General features: G+C 39.2%; 3 long non-coding RNA genes and 1 pseudogene across 3 annotated transcripts; 1 reads left to right on the top strand and 3 right to left on the bottom strand.

Moving 5' to 3' along the window:
• LOC139950945 (alkaline phosphatase-like) overlaps positions 1-26,948 on the bottom strand; it is a 446,069-nt pseudogene that overhangs the window by 120,114 nt on the left and 299,007 nt on the right.
• LOC139950307 (uncharacterized) lies at positions 3,735-5,429 on the top strand. The gene is made up of 3 exons (XR_011787639.1): positions 3,735-3,751; positions 4,476-4,588; positions 5,037-5,429. It is a non-coding gene; the product is annotated as an uncharacterized lncRNA (long non-coding RNA).
• Positions 6,076-7,833, bottom strand: LOC139950309 (uncharacterized). Its single transcript, XR_011787641.1, has 2 exons — positions 7,327-7,833; positions 6,076-6,804 (listed from the first exon to the last, which is right to left on the bottom strand). It is a non-coding gene; the product is annotated as an uncharacterized lncRNA (long non-coding RNA).
• On the bottom strand, positions 16,390-19,327 carry LOC139950306 (uncharacterized). The gene is made up of 3 exons (XR_011787638.1): positions 18,729-19,327; positions 17,895-18,007; positions 16,390-17,437 (listed from the first exon to the last, which is right to left on the bottom strand). It is a non-coding gene; the product is annotated as an uncharacterized lncRNA (long non-coding RNA).

Raw genomic sequence — 26,948 nt, forward strand, 5'->3', positions numbered from 1 at the left:
CGATAGTCAGCCATTGAAATGATCGAAATGGCAGATCCTGTATCAACTTCCATGGTGATCGGGATATTGTTGACTTTCGGTGTGACCCATATCGCTGTGCTCATGTCACACCGAGAATTTACATTGTTGATATTGACTCTTCCGATAAAAATTTCATCATCCTCCTGTTCATCATTTGGAATGTTCTCCATGACTTTTGTTGACTGCGCCTTCCCCTGGTAAGTATGCTTACGTCTGTTTGGATTAGGTTTGAACGTTTTGTCGAAGGGGTCTGTGGTGGCTTTGAACGACATGCAGGCGCAATGTGGCCTGGTTTCCCACAGGAATGGCAAGTTGCGTCTTTAAATCGACACTGATCTGGGCTGTGATTTGACCTTCCACAGCGGTAGCATGAAGTTGAAGATTGGGAGCGTGATTTCACATTAAATTTGTGAACAGTAGAATCAGGTTTTAACTGCTGACGAAGCTCAACTGCATCCTTAGCAGCTGTTTCCATTGCAGTGGCCATTTCCAAGGCTTTGTTTAGTGTTAGTTTTGCCTCAGCGAGCAGTCGCTTCTGGATACTTCCTGCCCGTAACCCACACACAAATCGGTCACGGAGGGCATCATTCAAATAGTCACCAAAATTGCAATGTTCAGCAAACCGTCGGAGTTAAGCGAGGTAAGTACTGACACTCTCACCCTCAAGTTGTTCTCGCTTGTGGAAACGAAAACGTTCAGCGATGACAAGTGGCTTGGGTGACAAGTGTTGTGATAAAATTTCAACTAACTCCTTGTATGTCTTTGTGGATGGCTTGTTTGGCGTAGTTAAATTTTTCAAGAGCCCATACGTCTTTGGTCCAATAAGGCTGATAAGTGCAGGCACTTTCTTGGCTGCTGGGATTGAGTTCACATCAAAATATTGTTCAAGCCTTTCAATATATGTAGGCCAGTCTTCCTCTGTCCCATCAAAGGGATCAATTCTGCCAATCATTGATGAAGCCATGATCTAGAATGGTAGCTCAAGTTCACAGAATTACATGTAACAGCAATCGGCAATGCGTACGCCACACGAGTAGAGATGAACTGTCAGATTGAGTCTATGTGTACATGTACATACCCTCACTGGTGTTGTAAAACGGATCAATATTCACTCCAAATTTCCACATTTTATGCAGCTACCCTGGCGAATTTGTACATTAAATTTGTACTCTTAATATCACAATACTTAGATCTTTAACAAAGCAGGCTAATAATCCCATCCTCGTCGCCAGTTGTGGTGTATTTACGTGGAGAAATACTTAAGTGTCAGAGTAGCCTAGCACAGAATAGCTGCCATTTTGAGAAGTGGTTTATTCACATAACCTTTGACCTGGTATACATACATGGACTGTGCACTATATATATATTCATGAGCCGATCATAAAGTAGTGCCACAGTGATACATTACAGCTGTAACACGGCGGAAATACCCCGAATAAAATATGTACCTTTTCGGGGTTATACCCTTAGCCACTTTACTACATGAATAATTGTATACATCACCCGAAATCCCTTCAGAATATTGCGCTCAATAAGGCCTCTATGGTTTCTGATCCTCCAACCGGAGACGAGCCAGTTCACGTCCAGCTGCGGGCACGCCAGAAACGCGAATGATTTGAATCATGCGCCCTCTTTGTTCACAGTGGTGCAAATAGCCTGTGGAATTTTTATGTACTGTACATTTGGTTAATAGCGCCCTCTTGAGCCTCAAGTTGAGGGTATTCGTTAGAATTTTGCAAAACAAAACTACACAGCTCACTTGACGCGAACGCGTACGGTTCGATATCTGTATGCGTATTCGTATCCGCGACTCTGCGAAACCTCTCTAATAAGACGGACACAGATTGTACGTGATATTGTCATATAAAAAATATAAAAAAAAAAAAAAAAGTGAAAAAAAAGTAATGTAATGGGGTAAAACCGAATTAGGTTTGCTGGAATATAAAACTTAAAGTCACCTGGAAATAGAATTGTTTTTTCTTTCAAACATAAGAGTATATGCTTACGAACAATAAAACATTGTTTTTAGTAATTGTTTGTCACGATTTATATGTTTAAAAAATATATAAAGTTGTTTGGGGGGCTGACTCCGCCTACCCCTTTTATGACGTCATTCAAGGCAGACTTTGCCTGCAAAGCGTATAGTAAACACACGTGCAAAGTACATGTACGTCCAAGTCGTGAGTTGGTACATTTCAAAAAGTTTTTTTCTGCATTCAGCAGCAATACACCTGGTCGGCATTGCCGGAAAAAAACATTTTTTTTTTTTTAACGTAAAAACTCACGACTTGGTCCGTACATGTACTTTGCAATTGTGTTTACTCTACGCATTACAGGCAAAGTCTGCCTCGAGTGACGTCACGAACAGCGCCCTCTCGGGTCGGGGTCTACTCTTAAATTTGTAAATAACATAAGAACTGATTTTTTAAAACCTTAGTTAACTGTTTATTCACATTCAACTCATCAAAACACATATATTAGTGACAAAAGCTTTATTTTGAAAAAAATACCACTTCCAGGTGACTTTAACTCTCATTATACGGCAACTATGGTAGCCTACGTCTAATGTCACCACAGTTTGTAAATGACGACGTGCGGCATCTAGCCTAAAGCCCGTGCCAATAAGTGACACAACCCCACATCATGTACGTACATGTACATTTAGCTCAGTATAGATGAGGCGCAAGGGTTGTAGGCAAAATCATGTTCCAAACGACATACCTTGGTTGGCTGTGCCATACAGACGATTGATTGTACTTGTTCAAATTGGTACATGAAACAACAACTCACCTAAAAGGTTGTCAGTTTCAAGTGGATTGACGTCTTTAAATTGTTCCAAATTCCACACGTACTTGCTGTTTGTCTTGTCTTTACCTGCTTGCCATTCGTCTTAAACAAAACATTATTGTAAAACATTGAGTGAAATAAATCCTTTACTTGATTGTTAAGAGCTTCATGTGACCGAAAGAAAACTAAATGCTGTGGAACTATAACTATCTTGAAAACATCTATAAAGTAAAGGTTTGATCAAGTGCAACTATTTCGATGAGAGATACTTCTACAAGAAAACAAACTTTAAAGATGGACTATAACAGTACTCCTACATTAAAATCACTATCAGAACTTGTTTATGTTGTGTTCAGCTATCAATTCATTGTTGTGGTCATGTTTTTCTCCAAATAATTTTGCTACAATTTCACCGAAAAAATTTGACCTCGATTCTTCGATTTTGAAATTTCCCGCCCTGTACTGGTTCCCGGCTATTAAACCAACACTGAAATCCCAGCGGATTTGTAAACCAGCGGACGTCATGAACGCGGTCAAAAAATGGTGATGTCATACCCATGAAGCAACGAGAGTAAACAAAGATTACGCCATGTTACTCCGTGTGTTGTGTATGCGTTTTCATCATCCACACTATAGGCGTGCGTGTGTGCTACGAAGCTTTTTGTTTATAATGTATCAGCTATAAATACTGCCGACTATTTGGTTGTTTGTGGATGCACTAGAAGTTTCAAAGTTTGTGTAAGAAGCCTGGATCGATTCCGAAATTTAAACCTCTAAGCATCGATAGAATTCAGGGGGATCTTCTACCACCAGGCCCCAGCCAGTGCTGCTTGTGCATGCTACGACGTCGGTGGGGTCCCTCTGCTGTGGCCCTGGTCGCAAGTGGCCGTGGAACAGCAAAAGAATCAAGTGGCATTACAGAAAAGAGAGGGAGAAAAGCCTGGTAAGTACTTGTTAATAATTTTTAAAAATCTACTACTGAGAAACTATCTCCATTATTAATTCAGGCCCCAATACATGTACATGTAATTGTAATAAGAAAAATAGTAAACAATCTCTACCCTTTTCATGCAAGGAACGATCATCTTGTTGTCAAATGACACGATGTGCACGCTCTGAATCTGACCCGACTACCATAAAATAGCTACATAGTGTAGTGACTCTGTTGAGTGATGAATCCATGTAGCCACCCAAGTGCTTTAGGCATGTTTATGCCCTGGTTTACACTTTCTGGCATGTTCATGCTCAACCATGTGTGAACACTATATTAATCCATTTAAAAAGTTGATTGTTACAGTTAACAGTTTATTGGCCTCGCTGACATGTATTTATATTGTTCTATACTGGATTGCTGGACATTGTTTTTGCCAAAGCTGCCTAAGAATTGTTCGCTTTTTTTTTTTAAGGCACAGCTCAAAAATATGTTCAAACTCCCATCCATATAATTGCCCATCCATGGTCATTCAGAATTTTTCTCTCCTAATTTAGGAATTACCAATTCCAGAGAAGTTTAGTCTGAAGTTTTCCTATAGCTGTGTTTATTGGCTTGGCACGGTTAATTATGGAGTGTTTACTATATTTGCATTTGTAAAATAAGGCCAGTTCTTTTTCAGCACTAGTTTTTTTATTTATTTATTTATTTTTTGTTTTTATATTTTTTTGTACAGAAATAACTCGCAGCTCTACACTACTATGAGAATGCAGGACAAAGACAATGCAGTACGAAGACATGCTAGCCAGAACTAGAAATGGAGACCTAAGATTCTCAATAGCACTTTAGGTAAGTAGTAGGCCTATGCATGCAAATTTTCAGAGGATCAGATGATTTCTTCATTTTTAGTTTTTCAGCGGCCCCTTTGAAAACTGTTCACGGTGGAGGGGGGGGGGGGAGGGGATGGGGTGTTGAATCGCAAACCCCCCCACCCCGATCTGTACCTGAACAGTTTTGTACTAGGTGTAGATCTGGGGGAGGGGGGTGGTTGGAGGTCATGTTTTCTATCAGACATAAAGAAAACCTGCCCCCTTGGTTTTGTTGCATGTGGACTCCTTTTGTACTGGTTTTGCGTTAACTCCTGTAAGGTTCTTTTCAAAACTACGCAAACTCAAAGAGAGATTGTCAGTACATGGTGTTACGTCAAACCTTCCGAGATTGTATTTCTGCCTTGTAAATTTTCAAGAAATCCCACATAACGATTATTTGGTTTTGTTTTTTATTTTTCATTAAACAGATACGCATAGAATGCATGCACAATGCACTTGTTCATTGTCAGCAGGGTGACAAGACACAAAAACAACTCCATCCGCAGCTGATGTGTAACCCCCGTGTCATTGACATCAACCTTCACCAGCCGGAAAAGGATGCAACAGCTTTTTTTTTTGGGGGGGGGGGGGTGGGGGTTCAAAGGTAGTGGGTTCAACTTTGTTTGAAGAAAGAATGACCTGTGTCCAGTTTCATGGATCTGTTCATCACCAAATTCTGCGCTTATGATCACCGTTCTCTGCTTACGTCCAAACGCTAAATTTCTGAGCTTACTTTGTAAGCGTAGAATGCCTGGTATAAACCAACTATGCACCCATGACCGGCAAAAGCCAAAATTCGCTGTTAACCTGTGAAACGCGCTTGATGTAAGCACAGAATTCCCTGCCTTTGCAAGTGCCGATTCTTTGTTTACAGTATGCAGATCCATGAAACTGGGCCCTAGCCTGTACACATTGATTTTTTGGTGCTTTTTTTTTGGTAGGGGGGGGGGGGGTCCATGGTAGTAAAATCAACTTTGTTTAAAGAAAGAATGACCTATGCCCAATTTCATGGATCTGTTCACCACCAAAATGTGCGCTATGGTCACGGTTCTCTGCTTACGTCCAAAGGCTAAATTTCTGCGCTTAATACTTTGTAAGCGTAGAATGCCTGGTATAAACCAAGTATGCACCCATGACCTGCAAAAGCCAAAATTTGCTGGTAACCTGTGAAACACGCTTGACGTAAGTACAGAATTTCTTGCTTCCGCAAGTGTCGGTTCTTTGTTTACAGTAAGCAGATCCATGAAATTGGGCCCTAGCTTGTACACATTGATGTGGGTTTTTATTTTATTTTTTATATATATATTTTTTTTTGGGGGGGGGGTAACCAGGGTAGTACAATCAACTTTGTTTAAAAACAGAATGATGGTCTGTACACAATGATTTTATTATATTCTTTTAATGTACAACTTAATTTACAATTTACAAAGAGAACCACAGCTAACTAGGTACATAACATGGCTTAGGTTTTCTTTTTTGGGGGGTAGGGGCGTTGACAGGGTTGTATAGTTAACTTTTTTTGATGACGGAATGTTCAGATGATTTCGCTATCACTAGGCAACCTTTTTTCAATTTTGATATTTTAAACTCAAAAATAAACTATTGTCGTTTGCAAATACATACAGTTTTAGTGTTGTCGTTATTATGGAGGTGTACATGGCTTCTATTTTTTGTTTTGTTTTTATATTTCTGCTAACCAAGTTGAATTTTGTTACCATGTTAATCATAGTGTATTGTTGACAACAGGGGACAAGTTTATTGCACATAAGTGCTAAATTAATCAATTTGAACCACACACCTAATTTTATAAGCCATAGTAATTTACATTTTGTGTCTTTCAGAGGGGTGGGTGGTTCAAATTAAATTAATCAATTTGAACCACCCACCCATCTGAAAGAAACAAAATGAAATAATATACATGTACATTTATACGTAAACTATTATGGCTTATCAAATTATTTCTCACTCCCTCCGGATCATTATAACTTGGAAAATTGTTACGACTGAAGACAAATAAACCAAAGCAAAGCTGCCTAATCCGTTGGTGGATACGAAAATCCTTCCACTGTACTGTACACGAGGGTTTGGAAACGTCCTTCGTGTTGCTGCCATCAAACATGATGTCAGTGGCAGCGGTTGAACGGACAAGATAGTCCTAAGCTCACCACTTGCTGATAATCATCATTGCAGTGTTTTCTGTAAAACAAAACAAAAGAATTCATACAAAATTATTAACAACAGATTTGTGGTTTGCATGGTGAAGTGTTAATATTGCATGTGTGTACCTGAATTGCTTTAAAACTATACCCATGCCAGAAGGCAATCATAATCCAAAGTAGCAGTTACATACATGTACATGAGATATTTGTGTAGATGCACATGTGTCAACCACCATGCAGTTACTGGGTGGAGAAAAACAACATAGGTTATCTACAATATCAGTTTAAATTGATAATGTATGAATTTTTCCAACAAAGTATAAAACGCAAGACAAAAATTACCCCTCCCCTCACATTTCTATACTGCCTAAGTCAGTGCATGTGTTGTTCACATACATGTATTATAACGTGAATGGAGGTAAACAATAAACCTTGTCCATCATGTTCGTTCATGTTTTAATTTAGTCAAGGATAGCCTTCAACTATTTTTGGGAGCAGAAATAAACTGATCAAACGAAGCATCATTCAGTATAATTCATGAAACGTTTTGTGGCCTTACCAGTCTGTCTTTAGCCGTCGATCATCAGGGTTTGGCTCATCGTCTTCGGCCTGACGATCATCGTCCCCGGGCTGGTTAACTACATGTACTCATAACACGTCTTCGGCTTCTCTCTCGTCCGGTGAGCTCCCCTTATCGCTAGAGCCCTCCCTTTCCTCTGAAGTGCCTCCCTAAAATGCCTTTTCCTCATCTATACTGTGGTTTTCCCGAGACCCGCTGCCATCGGACAGTTTCACTGTTTTTTGTGTCAAAAAAATGCAGCCTATAGTGTCCGATGTTATTCCACATTCAATGTACATGTAAAATGCACGCACACGATCGACCTGACACACTGTGTACAGAGCTTCGGTACGTGGTGTGACGTCACACACTGTGTATGAATGGTTCGTGGGTCACCGGCTTTTGCCGAAACTGAGTTTTCTGGGTCGGAGTACGCCGCGCGAATTCGTGTTTTTTTTGCATGAAGGTAAAGGTTTTATTGAATACTACTAAAATATCAGTCCTTATTTTACATTTCTTGTACAAAAATAGTAATATTGGTTATATCAATAATCTGTTATAGTCCACCTTTAAATTGGAAACTTGACAAAAGAAAAAAGTATTATGTGCCGTGCGGTGTAGTATTTATGCAGTTCGTGAATTCATAGCGGGCCGGTGCTAGCGTATAGAGCCTTGGACAAGGCTAGGGCTCATGAAACCAATTAACCAACACTCTACAAAAACCAGAAACCTGTATGTTGTAATAATAACTTACCCTCAACCATAAGGAAGAACCCGTCTTTGTCCTTCTGAAGTATCTCAATGGCCTTTTCTACCATCTCAGACAATGAGGGCTCACCCCCTACGTCATTCATTAGGTTACCTTCAAATTGCATATGACTGGGCTCAAACAAACCTGAAAGGTAAGCAAACTTATTATAACTGTCAAACAAAAGTTTCAATATTAAATCGTCCTGGCTATAGTTATAAAGTTCAAACCTACGCCTTTTCACTTTTCCTTGAATAAATCAGATAGTCAAAGGTTTCCTCCGCCCCTATGACAGCTCCCTATTAAGACGGACACGTAATATTATTGTGATATAATTTAATAAAAACTGAGTGCAAACAAAGTAATGTAATGATGTACAACCAATAATTTTAGGTTTTTCTTGAATATAAAACGTGTTACCACCTGATAAATATACACAGACACAAGGATTTGTTGTTGTAGTTAACTCTGCCAAGAGTTAATTTATTCCGTACCCTGAATTCCGTGGTAAAACGCCAATTCATAATAGTATAAGGGATTTCCCTTTATTTAATTCCATCCAGTGATATCCACTCATAAAGAAGTATACCAGTTCCCATTATAAATACACTTTGCGGCCAATTCGCAAAGGGTCCCAATTCCTCACTTTGCGAACGGTAAATTTCCAATCCGCAAAGGTTCCCACTTCTCGGCGATTTGCCAAAGAAGGTACTAGACCAATTACAATTATTATAATTATAAATGCACTCATTGACTGGAGAAAACTCCGGGTCAATGAGGTTCCCACTTCCAGCGAGTTGCCAAGAAAGTACCTAGACCTTTGAAGCATAACAATTAAATAATGTTGATCAAATTACAAAGACTAAGTTCCATTCCTCGATAATAAAATGACGGCAATATATTTTGAGAACATACATTTCCAAGAGATGTACCTACGTAATGAACTGTTTCTGGTTACCGACCCGTTTTTCGGGTAGCTCTCTGAAATTTTGTCGGTCAGTGAATTTGACGTCAGCGACTTGTTTCTGGTCATGGTCGCCAAAACACGCTCCTGTTAAAATTTGAGCTCAATTGGTCGTCGAACTTGCGAGATAATAATGAAAAAAAAAAACACCCTTGTCACACGAAGTTGTGTGCTTTCAGATGCTTGAATTCGAGATCACCGGCACCTAGCCTAAAGCCCAAGCCAAATAAGTGACACAACCTTCGATACCAAAATGAAACCCTCTACTAAGCCAACATCCTAGACCTATTTAAATAAATGAACATTTAGCCCAAGATTTATGCGGCGCATAAAGGTTGTAGGCACAATCATGTTCCGAACGACAGACGATTGTTCGTACTTGTTCAAATTGGTACATAAAACAACAACTCACCTAAAAGGTTGTCAGTTTCAAGTGGATTGACGTCTTTAAATTGTTCCAAACTCCACACGTACTTGCTGTTTGTCTTGTCTTTACCTGGTTGCCATTCGTCTTAAACAAAACATAATATTGTAAAACAACTAGTGAAAGAAATCCTTGCTTGATTGTTTCAATTCGTAGTATATAGCAAGAGCTTCATGTGACCGAAATTAAATTAAATGCTGTGGAACTATAACAAACATCTTTAAAGTCAAGGTTTGATCAAGTGAAACTATTTTGATGAGAGATACTTCCACAAGAACACAACATTTTAAAAGAACATAAACAGACAAGAAAAATTATAAGATGAATAGATTCATTACCATTAAAGACACTGGACTATATTGGTAATTGTCAAAGACCAGTCTTCTCACTTGGTGTATATCAACATTATGCATAAAATAACAAACCTATGAAAATTTGAGCTCAATTGGTCGGCGAAGTTGCGAGATAATAATGACAGAAAAAAACTCCCTTGTCACACGAAATTGTGCGCTTTCAGATGCTTAATTTGGGGCCTTCAAAATCTAATTCTGAGGTCTCGAAATCAAATTCGTGGAAAACTACTTCTTTCTCGAAAACTACGTTACTTCAGAGGGAGCCGTTTCTCACAATGTTGTATACTATCAACCTCTCCCCATTACTCGTTACCAAGTAAGGTATGCTTATAATTATTTTGAGTAATAACCAATAGTGTCCACTGCATATAAATAAGTTCGTCTGGATTGTTGATGATCATGAAAAAAAAGATTCGTTTTTACAAATCCAAAATTATGTACGATGTTACTAAACATATAATTGACAAAGCTCCTAGCTTAGGAGTAAAACGTAACTACTAGTACTAAATTATATGTAAAGTATACATCATACATAATTTTGGATTTGTAAAAACGAATCTTTTATTTCAGATTCATTACCACTTTATATTCAAGTACATTCCTCCTATCTTCTATAACTACGCACCATGCTGTCTCTATGGTAATGTCAGCGCCTTGCGGCTCATGGACAGTTATCGATTCACCATTATCGACTTACCAATATTGATTTACCATTGTCGTTTCAATATTATCTTTTCCCATTATCGATTCTCCATTACTGATTCACAGTTATCTTTTTACGACTATCGGTTCACCAATTATTGATCCACAAATATTATCGAATCACCATTATCGATTCACCAACATCGAATAGTGGTTATTGATTTACAAATATCGACTCACCAATATCGACTAATAATTATCGATCAACCAATTTTGATTCACCATTATCAATTCAGCATTATTGATTTCAGTAGCTCGGTTTCTATGGAATCTGGATGGGATCAGAAGCTGTTAAAGCAAAAAGGTGCAATAGTCATCAATAATTGGGTTTAAGTTTGGTCAGGTTTACATACCGATGAGATTTCGTCCATCATTTCTAGATCCAGCTTTAGAAGAGTCTTCAGGATACTCTGGGTCGGCAGCTTCTCTCGGTAACATTTTCATCCTTCCCCCACCCATTATAACCTGGCATAGATTAATGAAGAATTAGTATAAAAATTACCGTACCATGAAGTTGGTGGTCGGCATGCAGCAATGACTAGCAGGTAGGGTATTCTAGGAAGCTGCTTCGGAAGTGCTGCTAGGAAGTTTGAAATAATGACATTTGCCAGCCTTTCATTATGTGAGCACGCTTTAAAAAAATGCTAAAAAATGATTAATTGTTTAAATTGATTAACTGTTTAAATTGATTAACTATCGAATGCTTCCAGCTACCTGTTTCATTGCCGGTCAGTTTGTGAGATACTCTGATTCAAAAACCAAAATAACCCATGATATTGGTGAGGGTATCGAATAATCAAACGGTACATTCAGAATAGTGAACGCAAACACTGGTTTGTGTCAATGTTGCAGATTGTACCTGTGTATCCTGTCCGAGTGTTATGAGTTGCTGAGCGATGTCAATGCAACCGATGTCAGTTTCCTTCTGCGGTATATCAGAGTCACACTCCCAGTCTCGATGGGGCGAATGTGCGTAAAGTGCGGCAGGGGTAGCGTGTGTCACACGGGCAGTGCTGAGGAATCCCGTTGCCTTGCCTTTAGAAAGCACACAAAGCAACGAAAACCTAATTTATTAGCTATATTATATTCGATCGATACAATTTCAAGAACACAAGATTAAAATTAATACAAAACACTTGACAACAAATCAATGAAAGTAAATCATACTTATTATACACACATTGACTGGCAATGAGGTAATTGTACGTCTACCCACGAGGGACTTTGAGTGACCAGAAGAGGGACCTATTTCCCGAGGCTGAAGGCCAAGGGAAATAGGCACCTCTTCTGGTCACTAAAAAGCCCGAGGGGGGAATAGACGTACACTAGTTACCGAATCAAGAGAGGGCGCTGTAACCGGGCACTATTTTCAAAGAGCTAGTTCCCGCAAAACACATGCGCCCGATCACTAGACTAAGCTTATCCCACGAGACCGTGTTTCAGCCAACTAGAATACAGAAAAGGCAAGAGGTGTGTTATAAAACATTATATGAATATGTTGACGTTCTTTTAAACTTACCAGACTTTTGAGCAGATATCATAACAGACTCCACATTAGCATTGAGACTAGATTTACAATCTCCTTTAATAGCAGAATCGTCTAGCCCTATCACTGCTGTCTTGGTTTTAACACCACTAAAATAAGCAGTAGCCGTACCAGCCGAGTCCGGTACTTGCCTATCGGTATTGTAGGTCTAGAGGATGAAAGAGTGCAGGAAATATTCTCAGACTAAATGCTCCGTATGTTTGACCACGTGGGGCGCACTCAAAAAAGTGGGTGCGTTCGTTTAGCTTCCCTGGGTCGACCCCGATCTGCCCCGGTACGTTCGAATAGCTTTGACGGGGCTCACCCGGGTCAGCCCCCCCCCCCCCCCCCCCCCCCAGTGCCCTGCTTGTGGAGTGGGTCACTTGGGGTGACCTGAGGTGCATGCCATCACCACGAGAGGGCGAGTGTGTTCGTTCGACTAGCTCTTGTCAGGGGTTCACCCGAGTGAGCACCACGGGGTCGACCCAGGGAAGCTTATCGGGCACACCCACTATTTGTATCATATCTGGACACTGATTTCATTGGATAAACGTGCAGTGACGTAAGCATTCTGTTTCCGTGTTTTGATTGGTCCGAGGTGATTTTTGGCATTTGTACTAGCGGTCACCTGCATATGAATCTAGGTGAAAGGTGAAGATGGACAAGGATTGACCTACGCTAGAGGACACTCTCTGGCGTTATCATTCACGAGCCTCGAAGTGTGACGTCAGATGTTCAGGCTATAGGGATATACTAGCCTGAACATCTGACGTCACACTTCGAGGCTCGTGAATAACGTCAAAGAGTAACCTCTCGCCTTTAAAGATGGACTATAACAGATTATTGATATAGCCAATATTACTATTTCTGTACAAGAAATGTAAAATAAGGACTGATATTTTAGTAGTATTCAATAAAACCTTTACCTTCATGCAAAAAAAACACAAATTCGCGCGGCGTACTCCGACCCAGAAAACTCAGTTTCGGCAAAAGCCGGTGACCCACGAACCATTCATACATGTGTGACGTCACACCACGTACCGAAGCTCTGTACACAGTGTGTCAGGTCGATCGTGTGCGTGCATTTTACATGTACACTGAATGTGGAATAACATCGGACACTATAGGCTGCATTTTTTTGACACAAAAAAACAGCGAAACTGTCCGATGGCAGCGGGTCTTGGGAAAACCACAGTATAGATGAGGAAAAGGCATTTCAGGGAGGCACTTCAGAGGAAAGTGAGGGCTCTAGCGATAAGGGGAGCTCACCGGACGAGAGAGAAGCCGAAGACGTGTTATGAGTACATGTAGTTAACCAGCCCGGGGACGATGATCGTCAGGCCGAAGACGATGAGCCAAACTCTGATGATCGACGGCTAAAGACAGACTGGTAAGGCCACAAAACGTTTCATGAATTATACTGAATGATGCTTCGTTTGATCAGTTTATTTCTGCTCCCAAAAATAGTTGAAGGCAAGGTTGTAGCTACCACGGTCGGAGCCGGTCGGCTATCACCGGCCCCAGCTTTTGCCGACCGGGATCCAACAAAAAATATCAAACTCCGACCGGCATAAATTTATGTAAAACTGTTTTAAATGCCATTGAAATAAGTGAAAAATAAAGAAAACAATCATGTACAACTCCTAATTAGATGTGTATTTTATTTCTGTAAAAACAATCAAAACAATTTTCTCTCCAAAACCGCGATCTTCTCCGTGATTGTTGCTTAAAAATAAGCCGCTTGAATGCTGCGAGTTCATTCTAAAAAAAGCACGCACAATCTCCGGCGTGTGTGTAGTATCCATGATGCACAAAACCACATGGTAATACTCACACGGTCACCCACTGGTTCATGCAGCATGCACAGCACATAACACACAGTCTTAACCAATATTCCGCACGCTGTGATTGGCCATTGATGGCTGTTAATAAATCCATATTCATGATCTTCTTGGCTAGCCTTCTTCACAAACACACGCTCACGAACGGAGAATTGGCGAAGAATTGGCGAACGTTGTGCATCACGCCTGCAGACTGTATGCACAATGCACAGCCTTGAAGGAATTCTAGTAACATGGACAACTTCTGCCAACAGAGGGCGTTGCGGGCCAAAGTTCATTGAATTATTTCTCAATGTGTGTTGTTGACCGATCGTTGATTCACGAAGATTTTGTTGCAAACGGAGATCAGAACATGTTCGAAACAAACAATTCTCAAACAACAAGTTCATTCAAATGGTTGTTGATAATTTAGGGCATAAATTAAGAGATAAAGTCGTCCAATTTTAGGGACTTCACAACCGTGTTTTTTTTTATATTTTTTTTTAGTTTCAATTTTTTTGTGGTACCATGCAGCAGGCTAGTGAAAAAACCTGCGGGCGATCAAGAATTTTGGTTGACTCGCCCGGCGGGCGGTTGAAAACAAAGTTATTCTGATGGGCAAACAGTGTTGGTGGAGTCGTCGAAGTTGCATTAAATTTTTATTTAGAATTTTATTTAGATGATTTTCCTGTCTATTAATACTGGTTGAAAAAAAAAATGAAATGACAAGAATCAATTTTTGAGTTTGTTGAATGCACTTCGTTGAGAAATTGTCAATGAATACAACTCAGTGAAACATGGCTTGTCTATTTTACTAATGTGCTCCTTTTTGAAATGGAAAAGTCTAGATTTTGCGGCAGTGATCGGACATGTGTCCCGTCATCCTGTGTTTCTGAACTTGTCTAGCTCCACTCTGCATTGCCTTCTGATGAGATGCGACTGCAAGCTTTTCAATTGATAAATTCAACACTCAAAAATTCTGCCTAGTAGTCTACCTACCCTATTTTGAGATGGGATTTAAATCGTAAACAGAATATTAATTTTATTTATTTTACCCTAACATTTTACTTTAAAATTTAATAAGTATTTATTTTCTATGGCTCCCTGGACATGTTTTTACCTTTGACAATGGCTATGTCACGGCACAAATAGGCAAGAGAGAGCCTGGGGAACCCATCAAAGCTTAAACAAAACCTAAAAATCTTCAGCTTCCAAAGACGCTGCCCCTGTTGATCCCACCGGGTTGTGAGGCGCTACGCTGCCCCTACATGTACACCCACCCTCTCGACCATGCTCTCGACAAAATTAGCCGGCATCCAATTTGCCCTAGCTACAACCTTGGTTGAAGGCTATCCTTGACTAAATTAAAACATGAACGAACATGATGGACAAGGTTTATTGTTTACCTCCATTCACGTTATAATACATGTATGTGAACAACACATGCACTGACTTAGCGGGCAGTAGAAATGTGAGAGGAGGGGTAATTTTTGTCTTGCGTTTTATACTTTGTTGGCAAAATTCATACATTATCAATTTAAACTGATATTGTAGATAACCTATGTTGTTGTTTTTCTCCACCAAGTAACTGCGTGGTGGTTGACACATGTGCATCTACACAAATATCTCATGTACATGTATGTAACTGCTACTTTGGATTATGATTGCCTTCTGGCATGGGTATAGTTTTAAAGCAATTCAGGTACACACATGCAATATTAACACTTCACCATGCAAACCACAAATCTGTTGTTAATAATTTTGTATGAATTCTTTTGTTAATAATTTTGTATGAATTCTTTTGTTTTGTTTTAAAGAAAACACTGCAATGATGATTATCAGCAAGTGGTGAGCTTAGGACTATCTTGTCCGTTCAACCGCTGCCACCGACATCATGTTTGATGGCAGCAACACGAAGGACGTTTCCAAACCCTTGTGTACAGTACAGTGGAAGGATTTTCGTATCCACCAACGGATTAGGCAGCTTTGCTTTGGTTTAGTCGTAACAATTTTCCAAGTTATAATGATCCGGAGGGAGTGAGAAATAATTTGATAAGCCATAATAATTTACGTATAAATGTACATGTATATTATTTCATTTTGTTTCTTTCAGATGGGTGGGTGGTTCAAATTGATTAATTTAATTTGAACCACCCACCCCTCTGAAAGACACAAAATGTAAATTACTATGGCTTATAAAATTAGGTGTGTGGTTCAAATTGATTAATTTAGCACTTATGTGCAATATACTTGTCCCCTGTTGTCAACAATACACTATGATTAACATGGTAACAACATTCAACTTGGTTAGCAGAAATATAAAAACAAAACAAAAAACAGAAGCCATGTACACCTCCATAATAACGACAACACTAAAACTGTATGTATTTGCAAACGACAATAGTTTATTTTTGAGTTTAAAATATCAAAATTGAAAAAAAGGTTGCCTAGTGATAGCGAAATCATCTGAACATTCCGTCATCAAAAAAAATTTAACTATACAACCCTGTCAACGCCCCTCCCCCCCAAAAAAAAGAAAACCTAAGCCATGTTATGTACCTAGTTAGCTGTGGTTCTCTTTGTAAATTGTAAATTAAGTTGTACATTAAAAGAATATAATAAAATCATTGTGTACAGACCATGTCATTCTGTTTTTAAACAAAGTTGATTGTACTACCCTGGTTACCCCCCCCCAAAAAAAAATATATATATATAAAAAATAAAATAAAAACCCACATCAATGTGTACAAGCTAGGGCCCAATTTCATGGATCTGCTTACTGTAAACAAAGAATCAACTCTTGCGGAAGCAGGAAATTCTGTGCTTACGTCAAGCGTGTTACACAGGTTACCAGCAAATTTTGGCTTTTGCGGGTCATGGGTGCATACTTGGTTTATACCAGGCATTCTACGCTTACAAAGTATTAAGCGCAGAAATTTAGCCTTTGGACGTAAGCAGAGAACCGTGACCATAGCGCACATTTTGGTGGTGAACAGATCCATGAAATTGGGCACAGGTCATTCTTTCTTTAAACAAGAACTACCATGGACCCCCCCCCCCACCAAAAAAAAGCACCACTTGAAAAAATCAATGTGTACAGGCTAGCTAGGGCCCAGTTTCATGGATCTGCATACTGTAAACAAAGAATCGGCACTTGCGAAAGCAGGGAATTCTGTGCTTACATCAAGCCCGTTTCACAGGTTACCAGCGAATTTTTGCTTTTGCCCGTCATGGGTGCATAGTTGGTTTATACCAGGCATTCTACGCTTACAAAGTAAGCTCAGAAATTTAGCGTTTGGACGTAAGCAGAGAACAGTGATCATAAGCGCAAAATTTGGTGATGAACAGATCCATGAAACTGGACACAGGTCATTCTTTCTTCAAACAAAGTTGAACCCACTACCTTTGAACCCCCACCCCCCCAAAAAAAAAGAAGCTGTTGCATCCTTTTCCAGCTGGTGAAGGTTGATATCAATGACACGGGGGTTACACATCAGCTGCGGATGGAGTTGTTTTCATGTCTTGTCACCCTGCTGACAATGAACAAGTGCATTGTGCATGCATTCTATGCGTATCTGTTTAATGAAAAATAAAAAACAAAACCAAATAATCGTTATGTGGGATTTCTTGAAAATTTACAAGGCAGAAATACAATCTCGGAAGGTTTGACGTAACACCATGTACTGACAATCTCTCTTTGAGTTGGCGTAATTTTGAAAAGAACCTTACAGGAGTTAACGCAAAACCAGTACAAAAGGAGTCCACATGCAACAAAACCAAGGGGCAGGTTTTCTTTATGTCTGATAGAAAACATGACCTCCAACCACCCCCCTCCCCCAGATCTACACCTAGTACAAAACTGTTCAGGTACAGATCGGGGTGGGGGGGGGTTCTTGCGATTCAACACCCCATCCCCTCCCCCCCCCCCCCCCCCCCTCCACTGGAACAGTTTTCAAAGGGGCAGCTGAAAAACTAAAAATGAAGAAATCATCTGATCCTCTGAAAATTTGCATGCATAGGCCTACTACTTACCTAAAGTGCTATTGAGAATCTTAGGTCTCCATTTCTAGTTCTGGCTAGCATGTCTCCGTACTGCATTGTCTTCGTCCTGCATTCTCATTGTAGTGTAGAGCTGCGAGTTATTTCTGTACAAAAAAATATAAAAACAAAAAATAAATAAATAAATAAAAAAACTAGTGCTGAAAAAGAACTGGCCTTATTTTACAAATGCAAATATAGTAAACACTCCATAATTAACCGTGCCAAGCCAATAAACACAGCTATAGAAAAACTTCAGACTAAACTTCTCTGGAATTGGTAATTCCTGAATTAGGAGAGAAAAATTCTGAATGACCATGGATGGGCAAGTATATGGATGGGAGTTTGAACATATTTTTGAGCTGTGCCTTAAAAAAAAAGCGAACACTTCTTAGGCAGCTTTGGCAAAAACAATGTCCAGCAATCCAGTATAGACCAATATAAATACATGTCAGCGAGGCCAATAAACTGTTAACTGTAACAATCAACTTTTTAAATGGATTAATATAGTGTTCACACATGGTTGAGCATGAACATGCCAGAAAGTGTAAACCAGGGCATAAACATGCCTAAAGCACTTGGGTGGCTACATGAATTCATCACTCAACAGAGTCAATACACTATGTAGCTATTTAATGGTAGTCGGGTCAGATTCAGAGCATGCACATCGTGTCATTTGACAACAAGATGATTGTTCCTTGCATGAAAAGGGTAGAGATTGTTTACTATTTTTCTTATTACAATTACATGTACATGTATTGGGCCTGAATTAATAATGGAGATAGTTTCTCAGTAGTAGATTTTTAAAAATTATTAACAAGTACTTACCAGGCTTTTCTCCCTCTCTTTTCTGTAATGCCACTTGAATCTTTTGCTGTTCCACGGCCACTTGCGACCAGGGCCACGGCAGAGGGACCCCGCCGACGTCGTAGCATGCACAAGCAGCACTGGCTGGGGCCTGGTGGTAGAAGATCCCCCTGAATTCTCTCGATGCTTAGAGGTTTAAATTTCGGAATCGATCCAGGCTTCTTACACAAACTTTGAAACTTCTAGTGCATCCACAAACAACCAATTAATAGTCGGCAGTATTTATAGCTGATACATTAGAAACAAAAAGCTTCGTAGCACACACGCACGCCTATAGTGTGGATGAAAACGCATACACAACACACGGAGTAACATGGCGTAATCTTTGTTTACTCTCGTTGCTTCATGGGTATGACATCACCATTTTTTGACCGCGTTCATGACGTCCGCTGGTTTACAAATCCGCTTGGATTTCAGTGTTGGTTTAATAGCCGGGAACCAGTACAGGGCGGGAAATTTCAAAATCGAAGAATCGAGGTCAAATTTTTTCGGTCAAATTGTAGCAAAATTATTTGGAGAAAAACATGACCACAACAATGAATTGATAGCTGAACACAACATAAACAAGTTATGATAGTGATTTTAATGTAGGAGTACCGTTATATTCCATCTTTAAACGCCTTGAACGAAGACTATTCTTCATGAAGCTTTTTCGCGCTCTATTGATAATATTTTAAAAAAGAAGTAAAAAAAAAAAACGTGGAGCAAAAATAATGATTTTTTGAAATAATAATTTGAATTTTTATTACTCAAGAATGGATGACGTCATCATGACCTAACTAACACATTATTCCACTCCTAATGCATATCTAACTATGTGCGAAGTTTCAAGTTCATACGAGTTTGGGAAGTGTGCTTTTGATCGAGGACAAGGGACGAAGAGAAGAAGAAGATGAAAATCTGGATTGTTTTATTGATTTGTTTGTACTAAAGTTTTGTTTAATCCGGCAGTTTTTTTTAGCAAGACCACTCCTAATTGCTTGGGCCTTATGCTTTAACCATTCTGTTTTCTTTGAATGTTTTGTATTGTAACATCCATGTCTGTGCATGGAGGTAGAAATAGATTAGTTTACGTAACGTCCTTTCCTACTAGAGAAAGTTTGAAAGGGCTTATGTTATTCCAGAGATTCTTTTTCTTCAAAATATTTAACTCAAAATAACTTGGATAGTTGTTTTAACAAATAATCAAAACAATTGATGATTATGCTAAGTTCAAGAAGTAATAGATATCGTAATACTGACGTGAATTCCGTGGGCCCAAAACGCCCTTCACCCGGGTGGAGTGGTCGATCGATGTAACGTCTCTATTCTTCTCGGTGTTTAACCAAAACATGACCAATGTTCGTCATTTTGTACTGTTGTTTTCTCACATAATTAAAAGTCCCATGAATCACTGAAGTAGGTGGCCATCTCAGCGAAACTTCGTCTTCAATTCCACATTGACCACTAAGCCATCAGAAGGGTAACATTTGAACAATTTGATGCTGAAGATTGAAATGAAATCGTTTTCGCAGCGTTCTGCATAGCTATATAGCTCTATGCATATCACGCTATGGCACAGAGTACAACAAACTTGGCAGCATGCCACCAAATAAATTATGCCTAATACACTACACGTGCACGCCACAAGTGTTACGCACAACCAGTGGGGAAATTTCGTAGTTCTTTATACAAGAAATTGTGAATTTTCGAACTCGATTTTGAACCAGAAGACGAGCTCAAAATGGGATCACGTCTGCAAGGCATTTACGGAGTTTTTAACGAACTTTCCGATGATGTGTCGATTGTAACAACCCATCATTTTGATCGAAAGTTATGATTTTTTGAAATAATAAATTTTGAAAATTCATAACTCAAGAATTGATGACGTCATCGTGACGTAACTCAAACTGTTTCTTCTCCTTATACATATCTAACTATGTGTGAAGTTTCAACTTTATATGTGCTTGGAAAGTGTGATTTTTTTAGCGGACAATCGCCGCTAATAAGCAGAATGGATGATCACTGGAGCGTGCTCTGCTGCACCGCTAATACACTACACGTTGTGTGTATGCCTACGTGCAATGTTTATGCACATACCAATGGGGATTTACGTTGTTCTTTAGACGTGAATTTTGAAATTTCCAACCTCTCTTTTGAGCCGGAAGACAACATCAAAATGGGGTCATGTCTGTGGGGCGTTTACGGAGTTTTCAATGACGATTCCGATGATGTTTCGATTGTAAGAATCCCTCATGTAGATCAAAAGTTATGATTTTTTGAATTAATAAACTTTGAATATTCATAACTCAAGAATTGATGACGTCATCATGACGTAAGTCACACGGTTTCTTCTCCTAATAAATCGCTAACTATGTGTGAAGTTTCAAGTTCATACGAGTTTGGAAAAGGCGCTTTTGTTAGCGGACAAGGGACGCTGAGAAGAAGAAGAAGAATTAAAACTAGACATAAAATTTTTGTTAATTACAAAAATACGGTGTTCGGTTGGGCGTTACGTGATGACGTAGTTCAAAAACATTGAACCAAAAACATAAAGATGACTTTTTCTACAACGTGTCGTTAATTTTTATAGTTAAACTTGTGTCACAGTTTTTAACGACTCCTTTTTTTCTTCACAAATGCAATATTTTTGTGTGAGATTGGCTTTAGGTTTTAATTTGCAATTTCCAATGGGGAAATTTCGTAGTTCTTTATACATGAAATTATGAATTTTCAAACTCGTTTTTGAACCAGAAGACGAGATCAAAATGGGATCATGTCTGCGAGGCATTTACGGAGTTTTTAACGGACTTTCCGATGATGTGTCGATTGTAACAACCCATCATGTAGATCAAAAGTTATGACTTTTTAAAATAATAAACTTTGAAAATTCATAACTCAAGAATTGATGACGTCATCGTGACGTAACTCAAACGGATTCTTCTCCTGATAAATATATAACTATGTGTGAAGTTAGAAGTTCATACAGGTTTGGGAAGTGTGCTTTTGTTAGAGGGCAAGGGACGGAGATGTATTTTTGAAGAAAAATATACAATTGCAAACTTTGACCTTCCGGTACGAACGGAAGGAGGGGTCATACGATTTTGACGTTAACTTGTTAAATGTAGTCCCAGTCTTGATCTATCAGATGCGTAATTATGAATATCATAACTGTAAAATTCGAAGACATATAGCGAAAAGCAAATGGTCACTTTTTGAACCTAAAAACCTTGTAATTCGACACCTGATGACGTCATCATGACGAAACTAAAACGGTTTCATCTACTAATGAATATCTAACTATGTGTGAAGTTTCAAGTTTATGTGAGCTTAGCAAGTATGTCTTTGTTAGCGGACAAAAACCACGGAGAAGAAGACGAAGTAAAAAAAAAAAAAAAAAAAAAAAAAAAAACGAACAAAAACAAGAGGTCTTCGGACTCGAGTCCGAACACCTAAGAAGAAGAAGTATGAAGAAAAAGAAAAAAAAAAAAGAACAAAAATAAGAGGTGTTCCGGGCTGTTGGCCCGAACACCTAAAAAACCGAGCAAAAATAAGAGGTGTTCGGGTTCAATACCCGAACACCTAAAAGAAACCATCTCTGCCCTCACAGGTCCCCATTTGCCCCTTGGTGGAGAGAAGCAATAATAGTTCAGTGTCTTGCTCAGGGACACCAGTGTCACGACTGGGAATCGAACACACACTCTGCTGAACACAAAATCAGCAGAGCTTAAATTCGGTGCTCTTAACCGCTCGGCCACCACACCCCCACAAACCAGCAAACAAACACTAGTGAAATGACATGCTGGGCGACAAAGTGCACATTATCAATGTAGCTCAGGCTCAAATGTGATAACAGTTTATTTAATAATTGTAACATTATTTTCAAGGTGAATTTGTTTTATGTAACTTTGATTGTGATGTCAGATTGTAGGTTTGGATTTTAGCAGTAGTAGGCCTGTATGGGTCAAATAACTGTAATTGCTTTGTTCTTCACATGAAATACATTGACGGGTTCCATCAGTTTGGCATCATGGTGTTTTTTGTATGGTATAATTAACATGTACTGATTAACCCTAGCTATCACTTGGTCCCAGCAGCCAGGCTATCCAGGAACATGGTCAGATTCTTGTCAAGGAAGTACGTCATGTGTGCAGTGTATTTCTATGTTGCAGTGTGAGTGTGATGCATGGTGGGACTAAGCATTTTCGGGATAGACCAATGAGCGTGCTTGATACGTTTGGCCACCCCAGCCCCTTTGGTTAAAGACAGTGGACACTATTGGTAATCACTCAAAATAATTATTAGCATAAAACATACTTGGTAACGAGTAATGCGGAGCTGTTGGTAGTATAAAACATTGAGAGAAACGGCTCCCTCTCTGAAGTAACGTAGTTTTCGAGAAAGAAGTATTTTTCCACGAGACCTCAGACTTAGAATTTGAGGTATCGAAATCAAGCATCCGAAAGCACACAGCTAATTCGTGCGACAAGGGTTTATTTTTCTTTCATTATTGTCTCGCAACCGCTACGACCAATTTAGCTCAAATTTCCAAAGGTTTGTTATTTTATGCATAATATGTTGAGATACACCAAAAATGCGAAGACTGGTCTTTTACAATTACCACCAGTGACTTCAGGGTATTTAAAGGCAAGCGCTGGGGACGAGTGAATGCCCTATTATGATGATAACGATCAGGACCAATGGACTCTGCCTGGTTCGCTCGTCCCCAGCGCCTTGCTTTAACCAAAGGCGCTGTGGGATGGGCAAACGTATCATCACTGTCATTGGTTTAATAATGCGCAGTCCCATCATGCATCACACTCACGCTGCACCATATTTCTATGCACTGTACGCATGACGTACTTCCTGAACAAGAATCTGTGCAAGCGATTAGCCCATCCCAGCAGTCCTGGATAGACTGGCCGCTGGGGCCGAGTGAATCTACCTGGTAGGGCAAACTTCGTCAGCCCTATTACAAAACAATGTTTTGCCCGGAGGTAACAACCCGCATACAACCGACCACGAGATCAATGTAAACGTACATATCATTTGCCACTGGGAACGATGTTGTATTTAAGCTGACGTGTTCGAGGTCACGGATTGCTGATGTGCACAACATGATAGGGATTTTCCATTACATGTACTGTTGAACGCAAAAACGGTGAAGGCGCTCATTTTCGTTACATTGCTCGGTGTGTTAATTTTGATAGCACAATCTACGTAATTGCTCGCGTAATGTGCAAATTGCAGCCTGGGGTTGCGCATTGCTGTCGGAATAGATCACGAAGGGCTAACACAAAATTGGGTATGTAAGTTCAATGGTTCAAAGTGGATGTTTGTACCTCCATGTATGAAATAGGGTTCGGCTGGATCTTAACAAAACAAAACTATTTCTGACGTGATATTGCTAAAAACCTGTAGTTGAAAGTTTTTTAGTCATGAATCATCCCTGATAAATTGAAGACTGGGTTGTCAATAACAACTCACTTGGCAGGTGTTATACTTATATGTATCTTTTTTATACTTATGCGCAAAATAATAAACCTGTGAACACTTGAACTCAATTGGTCGTCGAAGTTGCGAGATAAAAATGGAAAAAAAACACTTGTCACACTGAGTTGTGTGCTTTCAGATGCTTGATTTCGGGACCTCAAAATCTAATTATGAGGTCTAGATATCAAATTCGAATGTTTGTGGAAATGTGCTTAGTTTCTCGAAAACTACTGTAGAGATGGCAAAACTGATACACCTTCCAAGTGTAGAGAGGTGTGTGGATTATCAGTGTTAATTGCCCCCCCCCCCCCTTTTCATTTTGTAATAGAACTTTGACCCTACCTTTAGAATTAATGGATCAGTCCAAGATTGCCACATCAGCAGAGATACTCTAGACAGGATGTTGGTCTGGGCATTCTGATACCAGTGATGACCAGTAACAGACATTAAAGGAGTTTCTTCAAGATATATATCGTGACAGTGGTTTTTCATTATTTTTTACAGGTATGTTGATTTTATTTTCTTTATTAATTCCATTGTGCTTTTTAATAGAACTATCTAGATTATTGAACTTCATTATTTGATTTGTGTCATGAACATGAGACAATGTCACTTGAAGACAGTTGGGAGTTTTCACTCCAAGGTTACAAGATCAAGAAAGGATTTGTTTCAGACTTGGAAGACAGTTGAAATGTATTTTAGAGTTTCCGTTGTTAAGTCATAATGGACAGTGATAATGAATTGATTTAGATGAAGTGAAATTGCTTTCTTTAAATACTGCTTGGACTTTATTTAGTAGTTAAAGGTTACTTTTATTTGCTAAGGTATCACTTTTCTAAGTTTGCTTTCAAGTGTTAAAGTGTACTTTATTTGTAATATAGACATTCATTACTAGTTTCTGTTTGAAGTATTTGTTGGAAAGAACTGTAATGTTCTTTCAGATATATTTTAGTTTGGAAGTATTGTTAACCAGTACTTTGACCGAACTCCATGTATAGAGAATATTGGTAGCCAAAGACCATTGTTTATTGGAGGTTCAAGATCTTCCTATACTAGACCACACAGTGTGAGCCCAGTGGCTCTGAAGTTGTTTATTGGGTGGTGTTGCAGTAGGGCAGGAAGTGATATCAGTAGGCAAGAACACCTACTTTTCTTGTGCATACTTAAGTAGCTGTAGGCAAGAACACCTATTTTTCTTGTGCATACTTAAGTAGCTGTAGGCAAGAACACCTATTTTTCTTGTGAATATTTAATTAGCTATGCCTTGATCATTTACTGCAGGGACAAGATTGTAATGATTATAGGTTGAACACCTGTTGAAAGGAGTTATTGTGTATGCATTTAAAGGTGTTTGTTTTATGAAGTTTATTCTTTGAACCATTTTGAACCAGATTTAGAGATCAGTATATTTAATTTAGTTATTTGTTAGAAGTAAGTTTGAGTTTATTGCATTACATCTTCAGTAAAGTAAGTAAGTACATAGTTTAAAAATTGACAAGTACTTAATGTTTTGATAATGGTTTATGTAACGTGATTCTGATACCAGTGATGACCAGTAACAGACATTAAAGGAGTTTCTTCAAGATATATATATCGTGACAGTGGTTTATTGTTCTTTACAGTGGTCATCAACCCGATTTTAATGTGCTCCGTTTAGATTGCCAGTTTGGGTAATTTGGCGGGTGCAACACTACGTCACTTCAGAGGGAGCCGTTTCTCACAATGTTTTATACTATCAACAGCTCTCCATTGCTAGCTTGTTACCAATACCAAGTACATTTGTATGCTTACAATTATTTTGAGTAATTACCAATGGTGCCCAATGCCTTAACCCGTGCTTTGAGTGGTCTGTATACCCTGCAAGATATGTTAACAAAAATTTTACCACACAGGCGAAGTAGGATTCTACTCTACTGATTGACCTCTGTGCTTTCTGCTCTACTCCATATAGTACTGTACAAAAACCATGGTTGTACAAAACCAATGATTGCTAAAACCAACGATTGCTAAAACCAACGGAGGGCTAGATAGGGCGCCCTCTGCCTTGTTAATCATGGATCATTGCAGAATAGCATGAGTTTTTATGACGAAAGTGTCAGAGAATGCTACTCAATGCTAAAGCATAGGGACAGAATCCTACACAATGTTAAAGCAATAGGGCCAGAATCTACACAGTGCTAAAGCATAGGGGAAGAATCCTAGTTCCTACACAATGCTGAAACATAGGGGAAGAATCCTACACAGTGCTGAAGCATAGGGCCAGAATCCTACTCAATGCTAAAGCATAGGGCCAGAATCCTACTCAATAAGCATAGGAACAGAATCCTACACAGTGCTAAAGCATAGGGCCAGAATCCTACACAGAGCTAAAGCATAGGGCCAGAATCCCACTCAATTTGCTAAAGCATAGGGCCATAATCCTACTCAATGCTAATGCATAGCGCCAGAATCCTACTCAATGCTAAAGCATTGGGCCAGAATCCTACTCAATGCTTAAAGGAACACGTTGCCTTGAATCAGTCGAGTTGGTCTTTGAAAAGCGTTTGTAACCGTTTTTTATAAAATGCATATGGGTATAAAGATGTTGTAAAAGTAGAATACAATGATCCACACAAACATGCCTCGAAATAGCGTGGTTTTCCTTTTACCTCGTCGACTAACACGTCGGCCATTTATGGGGGTCAAAATTTTGACTCCCATAAATGGCCG

Source organism: Asterias amurensis, chromosome 18 (genome assembly GCF_032118995.1).
Source record: "Asterias amurensis chromosome 18, ASM3211899v1".
NCBI classification, from domain to species: Eukaryota; Metazoa; Echinodermata; class Asteroidea; order Forcipulatida; family Asteriidae; genus Asterias; species Asterias amurensis.